General features: G+C 41.2%; 1 long non-coding RNA gene across 1 annotated transcript; it reads left to right on the plus strand.

The window, feature by feature from the left end:
• Positions 1-2,382: 2,382 nt before the first annotated feature.
• LOC306802572 lies at positions 2,383-2,905 on the plus strand. Its single transcript, XR_013774406.1, has 2 exons — positions 2,383-2,622; positions 2,737-2,905. It is a non-coding gene; the product is annotated as an uncharacterized lncRNA (long non-coding RNA).
• The last annotated feature ends 5,365 nt before the right edge of the window (positions 2,906-8,270 follow it).

The raw sequence follows: 8,270 nt of genomic DNA on the forward strand, positions 1-8,270 counted from the left end.
AGAGAAAAACTAAATATATATTATCACATTGGAGCTTTTCTAGCTTCAGCTTCCCATTAATTACCACTTTTTGGCATAGCAGATGCTCAGAAAATTAAAGCTTGATTCACATCTGTGTGTGAGGGAATCCAGAGCCAGCAAATCCTAGCACTCACATGATAAAAGAGAATTAAAGTTTATTTTCCAGCCTCAGTCACATGACCTTGGTCAGATTTACAAAGGTTAATTTGATCTGTCACACACATCTCTTGATGATGTTGTTGTTCTTCCACTTCCAAAAGCTTGGAAAGGGAATTCCATCTTCTTAATGTTTTTATTAAGACAAAACACTGCAAATGGATAATCTTTATCTGTCAGTGAACTGAGTATTTATTTGGACAGGTCTCACTTTTTGATAGGTTTGTGAGAAGTTTCCAAGGAAAATGCCCTGGTTTTAGTGCTAACAATAATTCATGTTTTCATCTCCTGTCTTCTTTGAAATGCACTGCAGAAACCTCTGTCAAGGATTAAGACTTCAATAAACTGAAAGTGGAACCTGAAATCTCTCAAACCAACACAAGGGCCATGTGCACATTTAGTTTTTATGGTAGGGGCCAACAGAAGAGCCAAGAGGGGCTGAAAATCCAGGAAATGACTGCATGTATCTTATCCTAAGCTGACTTCACACCTCTTTTTATCCAACTACTCCATGGGGAGCAAGGCATCCTTCAAAATTATCTTCAAGGAAAACCCTGGATGTCTCCTTCTCCCCTCCCCCTGCAATCTTTAAAGATATTTAACCCAAAGTCTTTTTTTTCCCTAATCATTGCAGCTCCAGCAGCCCCAGGAGCATTGAGCAATGTGGAAATGGCACCCAGGGAATCATGTCAAGCCAAGACACTCCATGGTTTCCCCATAAGTTCTTCCCATTATCTGGGGGTTGTTCTCATGCTGTACAAGCAGGAAACTTGAAGCCACATCTGCTTTGCTGACCTTGTCTGAGGAGTGGACATTGTTTGCATGTTCTCTGATTTGGAACACTCTGTGTAGCTCCTGCACTGAACTGGGAAGGAAACATTTTTCCCCATTTCCTGTGTCCTCTGTGAACTTTTCCGTTGTGAAATATGTGCTGTATTGTTGGTTTTGTTGTTTTGTTGGGTTTTTTTTCCCTCCCCTCCCAAAAAAAATCTATATTTTCCATCTGATACTCTCATTTAAAATTCATTCACAGGAACTCTGTGGTTTTTCAGCTGGTATGGGAACTTTAATTAAAAAGAAATCCCAATTCAACAGATGATGGAAAGGGAGAAGAATTTGGGAACAGCCATAATCACTGTTCATTGGATAACATATCATTTGTGCCATTAAAGTACTTCCTGCAAAAGGCTGTAGTTGTCTTACTTTGAAACAAGCTGATGGCTGTAGGAAACCTAAAAGCAAAATATCTTCTTTTTTTTTAAAGCAGAGCAGGTTCTAAGTGACAAATGCACACCTCCAGCCTGTCACATTTCTAACACTCAGATGCTGTTGTGCCAGCAAGTTAGACACACACTTGCTAAAAGGCAAGCCTACCACGAGAAAATTGTCATTTAAATAGAGGAAGCAGACAAAAATTGAGTGAGCTCAGCCATTTCTTCCAGTTTTACAAAAGCCTCACTCCAGAAGGTAAAACCACCAAAAGTTAGCAGCTCTCAAAAGGATTTATCTTGCCTAAATGAAATGTCTTTATGTAAGATTAGATCTGATGGAGTTTTTGAGAGGCCAAATGAGGATGGAGAGAGAGGGAAACACTGCACCTAGCTAAGGATAGCACCAGTCACACCTTGGAGAGCATTTTCCTGCTCAAACCTTAGGTTAGGTGACAATCTTTGACAGAAGGTCAACTTTGAAAGAGGATTAATGGATGGCATGAACACCAAAGAGTCATACCACCTTACTCAGTGTTTCCTGACTCCTCAGCTGGTCCCTTCAGCCTCAAGAAAAACATGGTTTTAAAAGAGATACTCAATGTCTGACAGACTGAGAGTGGGAGGCAGCAGTATATCCATTCCTGGAAGTGTTCCAAGCCAGGTTGGATGGGGCTTGGAGAAACCTGGTCTGGTGGAAGGTGTCCCTGCCCATGAGATGATTCATAAGGTCCCTTCCAATCCTGGCCATTCTGTGATTCTCTCATTCTGCCATTCTCTGCTTCTGTGATTCTCTGATTCTCTGTGTCTTAAACTCTTCTCTTGCCACAGATTTGGTGCGTGGCTCTCACCCACCAAGATCTTTACTATCTAGGCCACCTCTCTCAGCATTAAGTATATTTTAGCCTTTGAAAGAACAAAACAGGCTCCATCTGCTCTCTTGGGATGCAGCAGAGAGAGGAGAGAATTGCTGCTGCCTTTCAAACATTTCCTGGGAAGCCAAAATTCTTCCTGATTCCCTCTGAGGAGGTTCAAACTCCCCTACAAGGCTCCACTAATGGCTTTGGCAGCAGGCAGCCTACGTGTTGGGGAGGCAGGGGAGAGCATTCTTTGTCCATTGTGCTGAACTGAGTCTTTATGCAGCAGATCTGGGATTAAATCTCCTCTGGATCAAAGCAGGGTGGCAGGAAGGCCATCTGCAAGCCAAAGGAATTGGGCTGTCTCCTGAGATGTGGAAGTTGGTTTCCAGTTCCTGTTCCAAGAGCTATTTATACCATTTTATCTGGTAACTTTTACAGGACTGATTATGAGATTATGATTACACAGTGTCCTTCCTCTGCTGCACAAATAGGTAGGAAAGCCTGGAGCTCAGATATCAACCCATCCCTGTTGGAGAGGCAAAAGCTGGAGCCAGCTTGGAGCTCAGACCCCAATCCTGCCTCCATCCAACTGCAAGAATCCTCTTGGTACTGGATTTTCCATCTAGCAACATCTGCTGGAATAAACCCAAGCTGCACTTAGGAGCTGGAAGAAGTCATGTGGACATGAGCTGCAGGAACGAGCTTCTTTCCAAAGTAAACCCCTGTGGAATGAAACTTGAGTTCCCAGCCATGGGAACTTTTACAGAGAACTCTTGTGGAGTGGGAGACATGGAGATGTTGGGATGATGCCTTTGTGAGATGCATCTGCAGTCTCAAGACTGTTGGATACAGCACTTCTCCCTCCTGTTCCAGAACATTCCATTTCCTCTCCGTTTATCACATCAGTGGAAGTTTAACACCCATCAACCAAATGTACCAGAGCAACACTCAACAGAACATCTGCTGATCAAATCATGCTTTCAATGAGTTAATCTCAATACCTGAAGATTTTAAACAGAATTAAACTAAAAAAAAAAAATTAAAAAATTTATGGACATTGTGATTCTGCTTGCTGGGAAAAACCAAATCAAACCAAACCAAACCAAGCCAAACCAAAATAAACCAAACCAAAACCAAACCAAACCAAACCAAACCAAACCAAACCAAACCAAAATAAACCAAACCAAACCAAACCAGTTTCAGGAAAGTTTTATTCACAGGTCTAAAATGTTTGCTAAGGTTTTGTGAGAAGCATGCTCAAAGCCAAGCTTTCAAATGTATTAATTACTGATTTTATTCTGATTTTTGAGTATTGGCTGGGATCCAAGGGAACTTCCACACAAGTGTGTATATTTGGAAGGCACCTCTACCTTTGGGAGACTGGGAAGGGGTCCCAGAGCCACAGGGAAGATCTGGACAATTATTTCCCTTTGAGTTGAAAGGGGAATGGCTGTGGTGCTGTGGAGGAAAACTGAGGTGGGAGAAAACCTCTTATCCTCTGCAGTGGGATGCTTGAAGAGCAAGGACCTGCTCAGGCTGTGTTAAAATTTAAGGAATGAGACCTGGGCATGCACCCAAAGACCCTTTCTATAGGAAAATAAAAGGTTGGAGTGGGGTAGTAGGCTCAGGAGAACAGCAGCTGTCATTCAATAAAAATTTAAGGGCAAAAAAAAAATCTGATTTTCTTACTGATTTTATACAGAGGAGCATAGAGCAGCGAGGCTGGAGACTAAACATAAATTTTATTTCCTGACCAACTGTAGGCAATATCAAGATTGTATTTTATCTTTTGAGCACATAAAGATGATTTTTATCTCAGATGTATTATGAGAATAATACTGGCTGCATGAAACACAGTGTCTAGGGGACTGTTAGCTTACTTATATGGAGATTATGGTTTATCTTCAAATCCTAGTTCTTTGTGTTCTTAAAATTGTAAAGTGGAACATGTCCATCCCTATCACAAATGAAACAGGTCTACATAAACAGCTTTAGATTAAAGGAACCTGTTTAATAGCACTTGTCAGAGTTTGGTCACAAATCAGAATTATTTGTTCCCGTAAAAATTTTATCAATTAACTGCAGAAGGAAAAAAAAAAGTGTTTGAAAGTGTGAGAACTACTAAGTACCACTTCCAGTTGTGAATTTATGCTGAACTCAATGTGAAAGCAGGAAAAAGGCATCTTAGCAGAAAAATGTCCTTGATTTTCACATGTGTGTGTGCAGTTATTTTTCCTTCACCCCAGAATGATGATTGTAGAAGAAATTACAAGTCACAGTTGTACTAAATGCCAAAGAAGAGGAACAGCTTTGCCCTTAAGGGGTCACAGCTGTGACTTATAAAAATAAGTGTGATAAAAGGGGTGGGTTGGGTGGTCTTGGAAGAAGAAGGAGGGATCCAGAAAGCCACAGAGAAGAATGAAGCAAGGAAGAGAGTGGCTGCAGTAAAAAATCTGCTGTAACAATGATGACTCCACATTGAGGATGCACGTGCTTGAAAAGCCAAAAATCACTGGGGAAACAAACAAACAAACAAAAGGACTGGCAGGAGGCCACGGGGATTGTTTACTATGTCCTGTTCTGGGAGGTGTGACAGGCCTGTCCCCTTTCCAAGGGGTTCCTCCACTGCTGGTGCTCAGACTCCCTGCAGACACAGCTTTACCCACAAGGGTTTGTAGAGACTCGGGACAAATGGATTCTTGAGCTTAAGATTTTTGTTAGTTTTTGACTTTATGATGTCCTCCCCAGTGAAAGGAGCATAGTTTTACCAATTAAAGTCAGCTCTGGAAGCCAGGAAGTGGGAAGGACTTCTTGTCCCCATGGCTCTCCCTGCTGAGGTATAACAATGTCAAACATTGCTGTGCTGCTGTGGCTCCCAAGGGCTGACTATTTAAACAGCTGCAGGCTCCTGGGAAAGGCCATCCATAAAACTCATCTGCCACCATCTGACCAGAAATACTCAGAGCTGGCTGCCCACAGCCACTGTGGGGTCTGGATGGGGCTCTGGGCAGCCAGGCCATGTGGAAAGTTCTCAACTCATGGCAGGGGCTTGGAATGAGATGGTCTTTAAGGTCCTTTCCCACCCAAACCATTCTGTGATTCTATCTTGGATAGAATAATCTCAATATAATATCAATGAAGACAATATCAATTGAGATAAGTCCTGACCAGGTAAGACACACCCTCAAAAATTGCTATTTTCTGCATCTGCTGTTTTCTGGCAGGTCTATTTAGTCCCCAGGAAGACCAGACTATAAACATCATCCATACTATGCCTGCCTTCAAATGTTCACTCTACAGACCAAGCCTGAGCTGGAGAAATAAATTTAACTGACATTTTCCCTCTGTAGTTCTTTTTTCTCCCCCAGACCTTTTGTCATAGAATGTGCCCATTCCCTGGTCAAAACCTGCTCAGTACTGTGCTGCATGTCATGGGTATAAACTATGCAGGATGCCCTAAATGTCCCTAAGCATAGGAGCTGTCAGGAAAGGGCTTGTTATCCTAGTTGTTGATTGAGGAATTCCCTACTTTCTTCTCATTCCATTTAAAGTGGATTCACACGTTGGTGGTAATCTGTGGATCATTGCCTGGCTCACAAATCTAAACAGTAGTAATAAAAATTGGCACTTTCTAAATTCACTCTTCAAGGTTTTATTAGTTATCCTCAGCTTGTCTAATGACAATAGACACCCATGATAAATAGATATTCTGGTTGGGTTTTGCAGCAGAAGCCCCTGAAGGAAGGTGTATTTGTGAGAGAAAATTGATCTTCTGAAGGCTGAAGCTGCCACTTATTGAGGCAGCAGGTCAGACATGATGGAACATCTTTATGAATGTCCTTTCTGACAGGTTAGTACAACCAACTGGCAAATGAATTTTTCTCTGTCATTAGCACTGCCTCATCCATGTGCTAGTTAAGTTAAAATTGAACATGTGTAGAACAATGTTTTCTTTAAAAATAAATGGAGGTGTATGAGCTTAGCTATTTGTGCAGTCCCATACCACAGAGTCAGATATCACTTTACCACTCAGATATGGTAAATTTTAGGTCATGGCAGTGTCTAAATACACCTTATAAACAGATCAAGCACTGCTTCATAAATTTCAGGAAGTCTGATTCTGTGTCCATCAAGTGTCCTCACTTATTTCAAATGTTTCCAAAATCTGGAGCACAAGAGCCCATCCTGCTGGGCAAGGTAATAACACCAAATAATCTGGACACCCAGAGTAACAAACAGATATCCTGTTTGTGGGAGATTTTAGAGAGGAGAGGTGGTTTTTCCAAGTTTGAAAGGGAAAAAGGAAAAAGAAAACTCAAGGAAACTTTGGAGGATAAGCTGCAATATTTACCAAAGTATTCATCAGATCCCTTCCACATTTCAATTAGTTCATGCTGTGCCAGAGTCCAGTGTTCTTTACTGAATGCATAGTTTAGCACACCAAGAGCTAAAAATTCATCTCAGCAGATAACTTAGGGCTAATATCAACACAAAATAACTCTCTGGGATTTCAACAAAACCAAGCCTGAAGCAAAATGCCATTGTCTCTTTCCCCTCTCTTTTATTCAGTGAAAATGCAAATCATTCTGTTCATCAGTAATCACAAAGAGCCAACATGTCCCCTGGCCCAGAGGTTTTCCATCATTTCCAGCCTACAATGGATAATTCAAGTGAGAACTTCTTGGTAGAAGAAGTTCAAAACACCTACAGCATTTTCAGATCCCTCCCACTACCTTCTGCTCTTTGAGGGCCACCACAAAAATCTCAACTCGGCCTTGTTTCACAGTCAAAAAACATTCCCACAGGCACAAGAATCAGGATGAGCACAGGAATCAAAAATGCAGGTGCTTCTGCCTCCAAATCATGGGTTTGATCTTTGCATCTCCTTTCACACCACCATCTTCTGCCCAGGATTTCCTGGGTTTTGCTCATGAAATTCCCACCATTTTGCATCACACAGCTCCTTTCCTGGTCACAAGAGCCAAAGGCAACCACTTTGATTTGTGACTCATGGACCAGCTGTGGCTGCTCTTGAGATGGAGTGGAAATACCCTTTTCATTTTTGCTTGCATTTTAAGGGAAAAATACTTAAAAGAACGTGGGACTCAGGAGACCTGTTCCACCTGTATGTTCATCCTCCTCTACTGTGTGACCCCCTTGGCAAATGTATCCCAAATCACCACTGAACTCAAATTTGTCTCTGACACAGGGGAAATGCAAAGCTTGAGTGGGTCACATCATTAAATAAATCAAAACAGGAGCAATGTTTGAAGCTATAGTTACTGCAGATATTTAAACTTAGCCACAAATCCTGTATAATTTGCTTTTTTCACCAATAGGTGGTGCCAATAATTTATGCATTCCCATCTGCTGGGCAAAGGACTTGGAGCAGATCATTTATCTGTGCTGACTGTGAGCAGAACATCTGGAGGGAAGAGTTTTGACCCAGGAAACTGCTGGGAAAGGGAATTTCATTGAAGCAACCATGCCATAGAGATGGAAAGTGGTGAGGAGAAAACCTCATGGTTTAAGGCAAGAGTCATACAAGTAAAGTAGAATATTCTTCCTTTGCAGGATTCAGAACAAAAATAAAGCTCTTCTTGGCAAGGCAGACTCCAATATGTGCATTACAGCACAAGACTTCAGATATTTTGCACCCAGTCAACAGCAGGGAAGGCAGGAAGAGACAGCACTAGGGAATCCATTGATTCATTGAAAGGAAAAAAAATCTATCCAAAAATATCCCTTTGACAAAGCCTTTTGCATTAAAACCCACAGATCAATTTTAGCTGAACAACAAAATGCCAAGGCTTACTTCTTCAGGTTGGATATCAAATTCAATGTTTAAAATAATTGATATTATTGTATTTTGGTTATTTGTTATTTGGGGATTTAATTTTTTTTTTTTGGTATTTTTCTAGGTTAAATTCTTCTTGACCGCTTCCTATTATCATTTTGTGATCTTGGATTAATGTTTTAGTGGAATGAAATGTCACTAATTCCATAAAAGGTAAGATAACCTTTG

The sequence above is a fragment of the Erithacus rubecula genome, assembly GCF_903797595.1.
Source record: "Erithacus rubecula genome assembly, chromosome: 5".
NCBI classification, from domain to species: Eukaryota; Metazoa; Chordata; class Aves; order Passeriformes; family Muscicapidae; genus Erithacus; species Erithacus rubecula.